We start from the raw sequence: 16,629 nt of genomic DNA on the forward strand, positions 1-16,629 counted from the left end.
CACGCCACGCTAAAAATCAACTCTGAACCCTGACATCACTTCCTGTCCAAGCCTGATTAAACTCCCCCAAGGAACACATTTATAGCAACACACACTAACACGACTTTTATTTATGTCGTAATTAGCTTAATTACTCTTATTATGTCCACTATATTGGGTAATGGCTGCATGGCGGACGAGTGGGTAGTGCGCAGGCCTCACAGCTAGGAGCTAGGAGTTCAATTCCACCCTCGGCCATCTCTGAGTGGAATTTGCATGTTCTCCACGGGTTTCCTCCCACATTCCAAAAACATGCTAGGTTAATTGGCGACTCCAAATTGTCCATAGGTATGAATGTGAGTGTGAATGGTTGTTTGTCTATATGTGCCCTGTGATTGGCTGGCCACCAGTCCAGGATGTACCCCGCCTCTCGCCCGAAGACAGCTGGGATAGGTTCCAGCACCCCCGTGACCCTTGTGAGGATAAGCAGCAGCAAATGAATGAATGAATTTTTACATATAATACAAGTGTAAAGGTGACTATAGGGTTATTATTTCATGCCTGCGGGGCTCTAAAAATGTTAAAAAACATATTTAGAAGATCAGGTTTTCTTGTGAAAGTATTTGATTTATAAATTTCACTTTGCAGAAATTCAGTTATGATGGGATTACCATAATACTAGTATTGTTTTTTCTGTCAACACCATTTGGATCGGCTAACCGATGTCGACATAACCGAAATCAAAACCAAAATTTCAGTCATTACTTGCTCATTCACTTGGGACTTTCGCCCAAGGCGTCTCCATTTTTGCACATTTTGACTTGTGTGTTTTTATATGATCTTTCATACTCTTATCTAACAGAGCTGCTGTGGTCATTTTGTTGTACGTCTTTGCTACATTGACAACAAAGACAATGACATAATGAACACTTTCCAGTCAGGAGTCTGAGGGATATGTCTCAAAACTTTTGTCCATAGAGTGTCTGATGGCATTGTCACATGACTTCGAGGCTTTCTCAGTAAGCATGTGTCATTCCTCGGCGTCATTCCATGTGCAAAGTGTTGCAATGGAGGTCTTGTTTGTCTGAGACGTGGCTCACATGATCATCTTGTTTACAGTTGTCTGATTTACCCTGCGGCCACGGGATTTATTGTAAACACGAGACACAACAGCTGTCCCTTTCTAGAGGTAACAAAAAGAATGCCCCCCCCCCCCCCCGCCGACTGTCATTACTTCTCACAGTTTTGAAAACCCATTTATTCATTCGCTCCCATGTGACAACTGTCACTTCTGTTGTGTTGTATTGATTGAAAGCAATCCTTCACCCTTGCTTGCTCCTCAATGGGAACCCTAAATAGCCATCCCTGCTTGACCTCAAAGGCTTCCCTTTGTTGAGGACAATAACGTGATCATTCCTGGGCCTTCCTCTGTCGCAGGTGGCCAGGAGCCCCCTGCTGAGCTGGGGAGAATCCCAGAGTCAGCACATTAGCTTGTCAAAAGGAGCAGATTAGGCAATCAGGGATGGCTGGAGGCTAGGAATCCCTGCAGAGATCTCCCAGTGCCTCCTTTACAGCTGTAAATGCTTATAATCAACTCATATCTACTTAATATGCTGTGTTAAAAGTGCACATCCTGGGTCAATATTGCCTCTGCACAATTGTATACTTTGTTTATTGCTGTTAATTGGCTCCAGATCCGACTGTGATAAGTGAATTTCCGCAAAGTAGGATTCAATTTTAATAAACTGAATATTTTCATAGAACATAGAAAACCTGTTTGCTATTTCCTAAAGATGTTTTAACATTATTAGAGCCCTGCAGACATGAAATAACACTGCAAAAGTTACTTTTGTTACTCCTATTATTCTTTGTTTACATCACATTGTGAAAGCTACGCAGTCAGTGTTGGGACATAAGAGACGGCCACCGCTAGCATAGCAAGCTACCGAGCTTACTAGTTAGCCTCTCCAATTTACGTAATCTAAACAAAACAAAGTGTTTCAAACGGAGTGGAGAAGAAGGACAATGAAGCCAAAAATGTACCACTTCCACACAAAATGAGAGGAAAACATTTTTTCACTGGATCACAGCAATGACATGTTGGCGCGGCTCTGCTGGTTCATAATCTATCCATGCATCTTTTCCATACCTAATTTCTTTCTACAATTTATTCATTTATTTATATTTTTTTAAACCACAATATAGCAGGGGAGCAATATTCAAACCATATTATAGCGACGGTTGACTCTGCGGCTTTACTCTATCACAGTTTTTCAAAAATACAGTATATTACATCTTACTGTTCTGTGGTTGGAAATGGCCTATTTGTAAAAAAAATATGCACATTTTTAGCAACTTTTATGTATTATTTTCCTAAATTAAGCATTTTCAAGCATAAAACGACTGAATGAACTAAACTATAAGCCATTCAAATTGTGATATGCAGTATTCTACACCAGTCACTAGGTGTCAGTAGGTGAAACATACAAGTGCCAGACTTGATCGCCGGAACAGCAGGTTTTTATTGCATGTCTGAATAATCTTATAATAATAATAACACAATAACCATAATTATAACATGGGCTACTGTTGTTGCCGTACTACAGCAAAAACTCAACTCTGAACCCTCAACATCACTTCCTGTCACATATCCGGAACCCATTTATTGCAACACGCATAAGCACAAGGCTTATTTATATATCTTATTTTCTTTGATTATATCGACTATACTGGGGAACATGGGTGTAAAGGTGAACAAACCGCCAACATGGCAGATGAACATGGACTCCTGGCCAGCTAACAAAACACCGGTGTGCAAGTCCAGGCGCTTGTTGAATGACAGCGAGGACGGTCAATCAAATGTTTGCGAAAAACCGTACTGTTTGACCTGTTTCAGTTTATTTAGTATAACATTGTTTTGGGACGGTAAAATAAAGTGCAGGGGACCAAAGACGCCTATTGAAAAAGTGCAGGGGACATGCCCCCCCACCTCCACCCCCCGTCCTCCGCCCCTAATTACATCTCTTTGTAGCCCGAGTGTCTCACCTTGTAAAGCACCATAAACATTCACAAGAAGCTGTTAACAAACTCAAAAGCAATCTTTTTTTCAAAGTGTAATATCTCTGCTTCGTTAGATATAAATATTAGATATAAATAAAAGAACAAGCGTGACCTCCTGCATGCTACCAGCAGTGAAGGTAAAGCAGGGTGGGAGTCTAGCAAAAACCTCACAGCACATTTGTTTGGTCTGAGAAATCAATAAATCTTTCTTGGTATGAACTTCCCGGGAAAGAATGACCCAGAAACACTTGCACGGCTACTTCAGTGATTAGGTTGAGTTTCTTCACAGCAGGACTCAAACTGTCAGCAGTTGCCTATGGGCAAAGTGAAAGGGCACAAAGACAAAGGACTATGTTGTTTTTTTTTTCTTCTGCCATATGGGACAGCCTACATAAAATATGAATGTTAATCCATATGTTGAATCTTTGGCCATGAATATTTAACACTCTCGGCACATAGATACTATATGTCAGCTTTACATTGTCTTCTAACGCTGCATCGCCAATGTCTCTTTGCGTGTTGCAATTAATAAATTACAGCATTTGACAAATCAAACATCAAACATTTTTCACTGACCACCTGAATCCAAACATGAAAGAGCAATGCCTCTCCAGGACGGAAATATCGATCAAACAGCGGCGTGTTGAGTTCAAGTGCGAGCGAATGTGTGGTGTATGGATGTGTGTTCTCACACTGTGGTGAGACAGACGCCGGGGTTATGTGGAGGTAGGGGTTACAGGTTCAATCTCCTCGCAGCTGTGGAGTGAAGTCTGAAACTTTCACAGAGATTACATTCATCTTTTGTTGGTGCATTTTCTCCTCTCCGGCGTGGCCTACATACAACAATAGGACTTGTTTCACATGTGGCTTAAAAAACGGACAGAATTTTAATCCCCTCAGGTTGTTATTCGTGCATGGATTTTGTTTGATTTTCATTATCCAAATTTTCTCTCACATGAAAGGGGACCCTTCCCCTCAATTAATAATTGACATTTTATGACTTTCCCCTCTCATCGTGCCACGCGTGTGCTTTGATGCGGGGCAGTGTTCTTTTATCAGTGCTGTGCATTATATTGATTGCTGCGCAGATAAGCACAATCAAAGGGATTCCCCGTGGGGGAGTCAACACGTGGTCACATCACACTCCTGGAATGTGGTAGGGCTCCTTCTGCTTTGGTTCATCCTGACGGCTTTTATGGGTTAAATATTCACACACAATAATAAAGGTCTCAAAATGACATCATTTGGAGAGGAAGAGTTGGGAAGCAGGGAATTAAAAGTGGAACTCCACAAAAAAAAAAAAAAATATATATATATATATCGTTTTTTCCTTAACCGTTGCACACAAAAGGTTGAAAAATGTTAAAACATGTACTCATGTTGGATTGACTTGAAATTTCTCATACAGTTTAATACATTCATTCATTCATTTTGAACCTTATCCTTTTTGAAACCATTTTGAAGCTTATCCTCACGAGGGTCGCGGGGGTGCTGGAGCCTATCCCAACTGTCTTTGGGTGAGAGGCGGGGTACACCCTGGACTGGTCGCCAGCCAGTCACATGGCACATATAGACAAACAACCATTCACACATTCATTTTCTACCGCTTGTCCTCACGAGGGTCATGGGGGTGCTGGAGCCTATCCCAGCTGTCTTTGGGTGAGAGGCGGGGTACACCCTGGACTGGTCGCCAGCCAGTCACATGGCACATATAGACAAACAACCATTCACATATTCATTTTCTACCGCTTGTCCTCACGAGGGTCGTGGGGGTGCTGGAGCCTATCCCAGCTGTCTTCGGGTGAGAGGCGGGGTACACCCTGGACTGGTCACCAGCCAATCACAGGGCACATATAGACAAACAACTATTCACACATTCATTTTCTACCGCTTGTCCTCACGAGGGTCATGGGGGTGCTGGAGCCTATCCCAGCTGTCTTTGGGTGAGAGGCGGGGTACACCCTGGACTGGTCGCCAGCCAGTCACATGGCACATATAGACAAACAACCATTCACATATTCATTTTCGACTGCTTGTCCTCACAAGGGTCGCGGGGGTGCTGGAGCCTATCCCAGCTGTCTTCGGGTGAGAGGCGGGGTACACCCTGGACTGGTCACCAGCCAATCACAGGGCACATATAGACAAACAACCATTCACACATTAATTTTCTACCGCTTGTCCTCACGAGGGTCATGGGGGTGCTGGAGCCTATCCCAGCTGTCTTTGGGTGCGAGCCTATGGACAATTTGGAGTCGCCAATTAACCTAACATGTGGGAGGAAACTGGAGCACCCACGGGGAGAACATGCAAACTCCACACAGAGATGGCCGACGGTGGACTCGAACTCTGGTCTCCTGGCTGTGAGGTCTGCGCGCTAACCACTTGACCGCCGTGCAACCCTAGCAGCATCCATGTGTGCGTAAATTGCCATAACTTCACATAAACGGCATAGACTACTTAACTCTAGACTACTTAACTCAAGGACCACAATAGATTAGATTGCCTTATAAATCCCAGCAATTATCATAATCCATCCCGATCCATTTAAATATATTTCTAGCCTTGTTTATGCTTTTGGCACCCGCCCATATAAATGGTTTTCATACATTTATGCGTCATGCAGATTTGAAGGTCAAGCATTGATTGCTATTTGACACGCTGAGATCAATCGTCAAAAGCACTTACAATAAAAGTCGTAATGAGCGTCTCCTATTAAATGAATATGTGATGGCCGCATATGAAAACACACACTCCATTTTCACTGGCGAACACTTAGAGACCATTAGCAGTAATGCAAAAGCTGTCTGTCTTTCCATCATCAATAACAGATAAGTGGACTGTGTCGTATGCGGTGAGGACCCAACTTGCTGCGATTCTCCCAGGTTGACGCCGCTGCTGCTAACGGCGTTGATGACCTGTCCAGTTTGACTGACAGCACTTTTGTTTTCCACGGATTAGGTAATCTGACTTCATCCCCGTCCGTGAGGGGGGTTCACGTAACGCCGGCGAGAGGTCACTATGCACATATGACCCCATCTAGACCGAGCCCGGGCATTGGCTGTATAGTCCCACTCCCTGCACATATACTCATGTCATATACTCGACACACTCTCAGGTCCTCGTGGCCCGAGTGTAAATTTTTAATGAAATATACATTAAGGAGCATTCACAGGCTGATATGTGATGTTTTCCCCGCAGCTAATATTTCAGGAGCCTGCATATCACATCAGGACTGAATGATTGATTTTCTATCAGGCTGCTTTTCTTAAATGAATAATTCAGTGTTACAGCTTGAGACCAAAGCATGCTTGTGACACCTTCAGCATATTCCATTACATTCCTTTCACTACAACATTTAATGCCGAATATCAGGAACGACGATATACTGGAATTGCATACAGACAAGGCTCTTTGTTGTACAGGGTCCTGTATGTGCTGTAGATCAGCTGACTGCACGTCATATATTTGAGCATGCATGAAGAGTGCGCAGGTCGACTTTCTCTCATGGCCTCCTGTCTGTGCAGAGAAATGAGAGACGACAGCCTCTGAGGTCACACACTGATTACTTGTCCCCACATGGGGTCAGATGACTCTTAAATGCTTTGTTTACACTTCTTCGACCACGTCTAGCCTCTGATCCAAGTAAAGCGAAGCATTAGGGTTACATAAAGCTCATTAGACCCAGTGTGTTTGCTGCAAATATATATAATGTTACGTAACAGTCAGGCAATTAAAACACTCCATTAGGTACACGTGCACAGTCCAATGAATTGTATACAAAATTCCACCTTTCAGGGATCTTATTAACATGTTCTTAGTATTTGTTTGCATTGGTGTGGAACGTCACTACATCATGTACAATTCTATTATATTGGCTGACTTGAATATGAATATAGCAATAATGAATATAGCAATATTCATTAGTGCTTAGCAATATTCTTAGCGCTTAGCAATATAGGCATGTAAAAAATGCAGAAGCATAAATGTATTAGATGGTAAAATGATAGAAAGTTATATGTAGTATTATGGTCACTTGGCACTAAATATTACAATACATTACCTTTCAGACTACATGGAGACTGGCAACTGAGCCACCAGGGTCGAGCCGACACGCCATGGCTGAGGTTCTTCTCTCAATCCGTGTGGAAGTGGTACGTTTTTGGCTTCTTTCTCCTTTGTCTGTTTGAAAGACATTTTTATTTTTGAATAAGTAAACTGAAGAGGCTAACGAGTTAGCTCTGCAGCTTGTTATGCTAGTAGCCTGCGCAATGTGACGTAAAGAAAGGATAATAGAATTAGGCCAATCACAGTAACACATTTTTGCAGATAAACAATTTTATCGTCAATATTATTTTGAGACCATAGTTTGATTAATGTAATGATAATGTATGGCATACGGATGAGGTGACACCATATCAAAAGCAATAAACTTTAATTCCTCAAGAGTATTTGTAATTGTATTTGTAATTGTAATTGGAGTCTCTGGAGCTTAAAATGAAATAAATTACATTTTATCCTACATTCCAAAAATAAATAATAGGCTCCCTGTAAAAAAAAATCACATTCAAATGTTTATTGGTGGTTTCAAGAAAAGAAATAAAGCAGTGTTTGGTGTTGCTTTGTTTTTTTAATCGCTCATGCATCTTTAAGAAGCGTCTCTCCTTTCAGCTGGCTCGAGTGGACAAACGAGTGCTGGATAATTATCCGTACCAGTGTTAAGTACAAATTGCACCAAATGGTTCTTGAAAGGATTTACAAATCAGGTAAACATATCCTGCCATTTATATAATACTATTACAAGGATGAAAACCTTTTTGTTTTTGTGTTTTATTCATGTGTGTGGGACTTATTTAGTACTGAATTTTCCATGGAAAGACCCTAAAATATTAAGAACAATCTAACCCTGAATGGCCAAAATTGCTATCTCATTTAGATAATACAAACTGAAAATTGCCTATAATATTGTGTCATATACAAGATTGCATATCCCATATAAAGTGCACTGCACCAAGTTAGTTGCATGCATCACAGGTTTTTGCAGGGGTGATGTCCCGGGATCGCCCGTGAATGGCATACAACCCCACCCCACACTCCACATCTCCCCCGACGTTTACATTCTCCTCTGATTTCCGATCAATATTTAAATTCACCTCCAGAAACCTTCCCGTTCTCTCTTCTATGACTCACACACTGATTGTGTTTTAAATGTATAAGCACTCACCGATAATGAATGATAATGTTAGATGGACAGAAGGAATCTGAATCATAGCGTATAAAGTTGTATATTAGTTTCCCTTTCCTGTCTCACAGTAAATGCAGTACAAACATTATAAGTGAAGCATAAACATAAACCATTTTTTCACCAAAACTGTGAAAATGTGTGAGGCTATGAATGGAGGGGTCAGAAAATCTGATGTATTTAGTTTTGTTTTGTGTGTGATACCAGTGATAGAACAACCATAGAACCAGAAATGGAACTCATGTGAAGAGTCTCACTTCCCAAGCAAAACCAGTAGTCCTTTTGTGTCATCAGAGTTAATGGTGAGTACATTCATTCATTCTCTACTGTTCATAAAGTATTGCTTTTCTTATTGATCGTGGCTGAAAGTTATTCCACAATTAAGCCAACGAAAGTTGTGCCACTTTGATTAAATAAGGTTGAATTTAAGAAATAACTCTAGTAAAGTGTGACATGTCTCTTCTCCTCTTCCCTGCACTTTCTGGTTTGACCTTCTGGAACAGATTAATGACAGGAACTGAGGTTTCACTGTATAATTGTGTGCAAGTTAACGGTGTTGTGTGCTTATATTTGTAAACGTGACTCTTGTACATTTATGTATAATGTATGTTAATTGCAGTACGTGTGCATTGTCTTATGTAGATATACATGAGACAAATAATGTGCCGCAACTTCACAATTGCACATTGCAGTGGCTGCATGTTTACATCTATATTTATGCTTTGCATAAGTATTGCTATTACATACAAAGGTGTTTTCTTTTTTTACTTCCTGCCAAGAAACAATAAAGGCCAGTCCAAGGTGTACCCCACCTCTCGCCTAAAGACAGCTGAGATACGCTCCAGCATACCCACGACCCTAGTGAGGATAAGCGGCATAGAAATCAGATGGAGGAACAATAAAGGTTCTATCCATCTGTCTATGATGGCGACAGTTTGACCATTATTTCCAAAATGTAAACAAAGGAGAGACCGGAATTCTGCCAACATCACAGTGTTTGTTTTTTTTTCCTACAGTTGTGTGTGTGTTCATTCAGAAAAATGATCGGCAATAGGCATTTAATTTAAAATCATTGAGAGCTGTTTCAGAGCTGAGCTGATCGGAGTACTTTAATAGTTTAGATTCAGCAAATGATACGTAGTACTATAATTAATGCTTGACTGCCAGTATCAACACAATATTTAGCTTAGCTAATTGTGTGAATACTTGTCTGTCGGCGCTCACACAAGAAGTAATGGAGACTCATGCAGAGATGACAACCTGACACCGTTTACTCTCTGTCCAACTGCCTCAGCTGCAGGACACTTGAAGAGCATGAGTCACAATATTCAGTTTCACCCGCATGACAATAACAAGGGCAGGTGGCCTGAGTCATATTTGATGTCCACCATCAGTTCCACCTGAGGCCTGTTGACCTGACGTCATGATGACCCCCAGGTTGATGACCCAGCAAAAAACCAATTAGTTTTTGTGAGGATAAAGGATTAGTGTCTGTTTGCTTTTGCTGGTCTTTGAACGTGAAAAGATGCATGAAGGCCCATCTTCCTGAGAAAGCACCAGATTGTGGCGCTACTGAGCTTCGAAAGGGGGGGTTGGTCACTTGGAGCACAGTACCTGAGTTTTCGGGCGGCACGGTGGTCTAGTGGTTAGCGCGCAGACCTAACAGCTAGGAGACCAGGGTTCAATTCCACCCTCGGCCATCTCTGTGTGGAGTTTGCATGTTCTCCCCGTGCATGCGTGGGTTTTCTCCGGGTACTCCGGTTTCCTCCCACATTCCAAAAACATGCTAGGTTAATTGGTGACTCCAAATTGTCCATAGGTATGAATGTGAGTGTGAATGGTTGTTTGTCTATATGTGCCCTGTGATTGGCTGGCGACAGCTGGGATAGGCTCCAGCACCCCCGCGACCCTCGTGAGGAAAAAGCGGTAGAAAATGAATGAATGAAATGTAAGTTTTCCTTTTGAAGTGTGATTAAATATGAACCAAGTCTATGCCCAAAGCTGAAACTGGACCCATTGTGGACCACAAGTAGCATAATTAGTATCTGACGATAGATGCCATTAATGGTGCTCTCAAGCCTCCAAGCTGGACCTCCAATACTGTAGCAGCCTCAGAGCCATCCACACTTAATTACGCTGCAACCAAATAGATTGTGGTATGGCTGTGGTGGTTCTGATCGTAATCAGCTTTATTTGACTTGTTTAAGTGATTAAATCTTAAGCCATTGGTATGTTTTATTTGATCTTGTGGTGATCTCAAGTTAAAAGCATGATGCAAATCCTGCAGAAAACAGCATTTCAAAGCCTTGAAGGGCCAGTGTGGCGCCCTTTAATGGCAGGGTAAAGCCTCTTGGTGTGCGTTGGGAAGGTTTGGCGGGCCCTTAGGATTGTCATAACCCCGTTGTGAGATTGACACATTCATGATGAGAGGTTTCCTAGTGTTCATGCGCTGCTTCTTTAAAGGCAGAGTCATGTCCGCAGCTGTGAGGACATGACTATGGAGCTTTAATGTGCCGCACAGATTAAACATTATTAAAACATTGTTATTAAGACATTATTAAATGGTAAAAGGTCAATGCCTATGCAGTCCTCCATTACCAGAGGCTGTTAATGCAAGTCCATGCATGTTGCTGCGTGATGGTTTATGTTGTTGAGCGCCCTCGTAGCAGCACCAAGAGAGCCAGGCAGCCTAGCGGCTTGACAGCCCAGTCAAAGCTCATTAAGATTTTCGAGAGGACTCTCGCAAACGAGAAGCCCACGGGCAAACTATGGAGAGAATCTCGAAGAAAGGAGTCTGCCTTTTTAATCGATTCGTCTCACTTAACATGAAAGCATCACCTGCAGTCTGGCGACTGCTGTGCTAGAATGTATCCCAGCAATGATATGTAATACAATGGATCACGCAGGGCTGTGCAATGTGATGGCAACATGCAGGGAAGATCAAACAGCTGACCCTTAAAACAGGGTTAGTGTATGTAGAGCTGGTAAAGGTTCTACAACACAGGATGGTTTTCCACTAATCGACATTACGTTCGGTGTTTGTTGGCGTATTCAGGTGGCCCTGGGTTTATGTTGATATGTGTCATGACATTTCGGGGTTACAAATGCACTTATAAATTAACTAAAAGCTTAATATTGGTCCGTAAACATAAGACTCGGTCGTGAACTACTTACAGCATGCACCGGCGGAACAATACGTGCCAAGCGCAGCACAGCTCTTTTGGTTGCAACTGCTTAACTGGCACAAGCAGTGCCAGTTAATTTTATGTTAAATTTGTGACAGGGCGGCACGCGGTCGAGTGGTTAGCGTGCAGACCTCACAGCGAGGAGACTAGGGTTCAATTCCACCCTCGGCCATCTCTGTGTGGAGTTTGCATGTTCCACGTGCATGTGTGGGTTTTCTCCGGGTACTCCGGTTTCCTCCCACATTCCAAAAACATGCTAGGTTAATTGGCGACTCCAAATTGTCCATAGGTATGAATGTGAGTGTGAATGGTTGTTTGTCTATATGTGCCCTGTGATTGGCTAGCGACCAGTCCAGGGTGTACCCCGCCTCTCGCCCAAAGACAGCTGGGATAGGCTCCAGCCCCCCCGCGACCCTCGTGAGGAAAAAGCGGTAGAAAATCAATGAATGAATGAATTTGTGACACACATAATATCCGTGGACTAGTTATGAATGTAATGCAACGTAATGTATGTGCAAACAATACGGGAAGTGCATAACTTTTCCATCAAATCTCAAGTCGTTTCTGTAGCGTCTTGGATCTTCCTTGTGATTTTCTGTTAATAAGTAATCATAATACCCAAACCGATTCCCTCCCCCATACTGTCTCACTCCACACTCCAATTTATTGTCTCCTTCCTGCTTTGCACATTCCCTACCTGCAGCTGTGAGAAAATATAGACTTACCTTTCTTTATTGCATGAGCTTCACCTCTGGAGTTCGACTCCTTTTAGGCCCCATCCAAATGGAGGAATTAATGAAAGTAGGGGTGATGCCTGCTGGTGCATAGCGTCAGGTGGGAGGCAGCGGGACAGAGTGGGACTGCTTCACAGATGCGGGGAATGGTGGTGACAATGCATGAGGGAACAATACGTGTACACTAAACAATATGTTATACACTAAAGGTGTTACCATGTGTAAATCAGTCATGCAGAAGTGTGCTAAGTGTGTAATTTCTGCATAAAGAGAACACGAAATGTATTGAGTAGCCTGCACTACCACCTCTGGCCAGGCTTTGGGGACTACCAGGGAAGGCACCTGTTGAGCAGACAGGAATATGGGTGTTTTAAGTGGTCATATGTGTGCGTGTTGGTGAAGGGATGGCACTAATATGATGATGCATTCATTATATCCTTCCTAAGTTTCGACTAGCAGGTCGAAACGTAGGTCCAAAAGATTGCTGGGTTGGCAGCCCCTGCTCAAACTAATGCTGTATTTCCTGCTAGAAAATCCTCCTATCTCTCCTACCTCCATTGTATTGCTACATGTCATTCTCGAGATACAAAAAGAAAACAAATATCACTTTTTACAAAGAAAAATGACAAAAATAGTAATAGTACTTGAATAAGTAACTTTAATCTGACTACTAGTTAGCAACATGGCAATGTGTTAGATTATTCATTCATTCATTTTCTACCGCTTTTCCTCACGAGGGTCGCGGGGGTGCTGGAGCCTATCCCAGCTGTCTTCGGGCGAGAGGCGGGGTACACCGTGGAATGGTGGCCAGCCAATCACAGGGCACATATAGACAAACAACCATTCACACTCACATTCATACCTATGGACAATTTGGAGTCGCCAATTAACCTAGCATGTTTTTGGAATGTGGGAGGAAACTGGAGTACCCGGAGAAAACCCACGCATGCACGGGGAGAACAGAGAGGGCCGAGGGTGGAATTGAACCCTGGTCTACTAGCTGTGAGGTCTGCGCGCTAACCACTCAACCGCCGTGCCGCCCTGTGTTAGATTACTCCTTATTTAAAAGTTTGTCATTTTAAAGTCACTGGTCACAATCACCATTAAGGACAGAGACTATTGAATGCTAATGATTGCTAAAGGGGGTCATGGATTCCCTGCACTGTTACAAGGAGATCTGGGATGAGAAGAGGAGATAATCCTTCCAGACTAGCCTGGGGCAAAATTTTAAGAAGGTAATACGACACAGGAAGACAACCACAGGGATGAATGTAAAGACTTGTTCTGTTTTTATTACTGTTTCATTCAAACTTTGGATTTAAACTTCATGTGTTCTGTGTACAGTGTGAATGGCTTTGGAGTTAATGTAGGTGTAATTTAAGTTCTAACTTCTATTAAAACTCAAATTACATCACAGTATTCACATCACTTACATTTCTTTTCCCCCTCCCCCACCACCCTTTTTTTTGCAACATTTAAAAAATGTAAATGTAGGTTTAGTATGTTTATGTAGTTCCAGATCATACTGGGTATTTCAGCAACAACAACACCTACTGTACTGTACCTGGCTGGACACATTGAAGTATTTACACCACAATAAGGGCCATATGGCATGGAGAGATAAAGGAGATTTTGCTCAGAAGTGATCACCTGCTATCTAAAGTGCTATTTGGATTACTGTACATTTGTCTTGATGAAAGTTCACGCCAAAAGTAATATTTTATATTAAGCTGAGGTATAAATACCCAAAGATAATGAAAAATGTGATCTTGTAGTTAGTCTGGTGTTTATTATTTGTATTTTCTGCTACAACTGCCATCCTGGAACAAAAAAATCATGTCACATTGCAAATGGACCTTAGATAACGACTAGATAATGACCTTGTTTGTACCTTAAACCAAACAAAAAGGCTCTCCCTTGAGAGCGGCCATTTGGCCAAATAGGGACGTATGAGGGAACAGACAGCATACAAAGGTGGCTGCTTTCAGTCTTCTCACTTACAAGGCTCGGATCGGGTGGCATTGCTTCATAACTAGGCCATGCTGCTCAACTTTGCAATTTCTAAAAGAGGCAAAATTACCTGACCCCTCTAGTCCCCATCTGTTATATTATTTACGCCGCCTTCACCTGAGAAGACTTGTGACGGGGCGGCAGAACTGACTTAGCAGCCACTCCAGACTAGTGTTGCTAATACACGTAATACACACAGTATGTTACACCCAAGCCTTGCATGTCAAAGTCTTAAAATTGCAGCAGTTAATAGGCTTAAAACCACAGATCACTTTGATGACACAATAACAAACCTAATCCCATAAGAGGTTTAGCATTTATGCTTACTGTATATGGAACTTTGTGTCAGTGTGTGCAAACATTGCAACAAAGATTAAGATGTTGTCGCCTCCTTTGTTGCTAAGCCGATCCTGAAGATAATATGCTTGAATATGACAGAGAGAAAAAGAAATATTTTTTTCCAGGCTTTTTTTTAATGCATAATGTCAAGAGGAATGTCAGATGAGCAAGCCTCCTTTTTGTTATCAGGTCACTGCTCCAGTATGATAGCCGCCATTGGGTCAGTGTGCCAATGGCACACTGGCCAGCAGTCAGGATGCGGTTGCCATGGTTGCCATGGAGCTTGTCCAGTATACAAGCAAATGAAATCCCTCCTTTCCAGTTTCCAGGCAGGGTTCCTGCCTTGTTTTGATGGGAAACGCAACGCGTGGATGAAGCACGTGCCCGTATAGAGACCGAGATATCATGAGGGAGAATGGGCTTTCGAGGTTACAGGGGAAGTAGGGCGTGTGATTGTGCAGCCATGTGTGTCTGTGCATATGTATGTGTGTGTGTGTGTGTGTGTGTGTGTGTGTGTGTGTGTGTGTGTGTGTGTGTGTGTGTGCACTGCCATCTGCAAGCGGAGCTGTTGGGAAACAGCTCTCTGATGTAACATAAACTGATGCCTGCCTGGTCTCTCCCGAGGTTCTCGAGCATCTATGTGAAAATGTTTATGAGCTGTGAGTCTTTGTGATAAAAAAAATAACACATGTCCAAAAGTGTGTTGGCATTGTCACAGCTATTTAGCAATATCATCTCAGTCAAGCATAAAGGTGTGTTTAAGTGATTTGTGATAGTGGATTTCAGTGTTTTCTCCGTGTCTGCTGCCACAAAGGCCTCAAGTAAGCCTATTTATATAACGTTAAGAGGTACAAGGACTTCAGCTATATTCATTATTAATGGATGCTATATTGAATGCCTGCCTGAGCTGCACTGAGCGCTGCCTTCTGGCCCAATGATTTCTGCAGCTCCTGCCAAATGATAAAACCTGAATCAAGTTCATAATGAATAAATCAGGTTTGTTTTTTTAAGATGTGTACTAACATTGATGTAGTTTACGCGTTGGTCATATATGCTTTTCAGCAGTACGGTACCTTGAAAAGAGTCCAACACAGTCTAGGGCCAAATGGTAGTGCTTATGGAATGTACCAACAGTTTTTTATCATTTCATCATCCTCAACTGTCAGTGATAAAATAAGTTCTACAAATGATATATAGGTGGGAAAATGCTTACATTTTTTATTATTATTATTTATTTTTATATTATTATTATTTTGGACCTTTAAAGCATTCCAAATTTAATGTCCAACAGTCCGCTGATGTGTTTAAAAGGCTAATTCCAAACTCTCTCCAGTAATTACTGTTTTCTTGCCAGTCAGCTGGAGATCCTTTGTTTTGCTTCAGCACAAAGATAAGCTGCAACTAATGCTTGCACATCTTTTCTTGTTTACAGTGGGCATTCATGCAAAAAGTGATCAGGTTTCCAATATCTCACTCAACCAGGAATCCAATCCTCTCTTCCACCTTGTACTCATTCCACTGGATGGACAATGGATGGATGAAAGCACAAAATCTCACGGTATGTCCAAATGCTGGCACACAGAGAAAGCAGGGATCCATGACTTTTCACACAGCTCTTGGGGATGGATAGGACACCAGAGCTGGAGGACTGTGGAGCAGGGGGAAAAGACTGTGGGAGAATGTGGAGGTTGAGAGGACCAGCTGGCTGTGGGTTTATTGATCAGTGATTGCCCCGTGGGGAAGGGTGGCGATCAGTAGCACTAGAGCTCACAACAAGACTTGAATCAGCTCAGTAAGGTTGCTGGTTAGCTGTCAAACTACACCTACACTATTAGGTACACCATAGAATGGGATCCGGCGCAATGCACAACATCATCATTTGCAAAGATAATGCAACTTTGTTTTGAGTGACATTGTCAAGAGCTGCATTGTGACCTATAGTGGTTAGCATGTGAGCCTCAAAGTTGAGAGATCAAGGGTCTGGAACATCTGTGTGGAGTTTGCATGTTCTCTCATTCCAAAAACATGCAAGTTATGTAAATTGTGTACTGGTGTGTCAATATTCAATGAGAGCACAAATGTA

The sequence above is a fragment of the Doryrhamphus excisus genome, linkage group LG14, assembly GCF_037039965.1.
Source record: "Doryrhamphus excisus strain RoL-2023G ecotype Guam linkage group LG14, RoL_Dexc_Guam_v1.1, whole genome shotgun sequence".
Classification (NCBI taxonomy): domain Eukaryota; kingdom Metazoa; phylum Chordata; class Actinopteri; order Syngnathiformes; family Syngnathidae; genus Doryrhamphus; species Doryrhamphus excisus.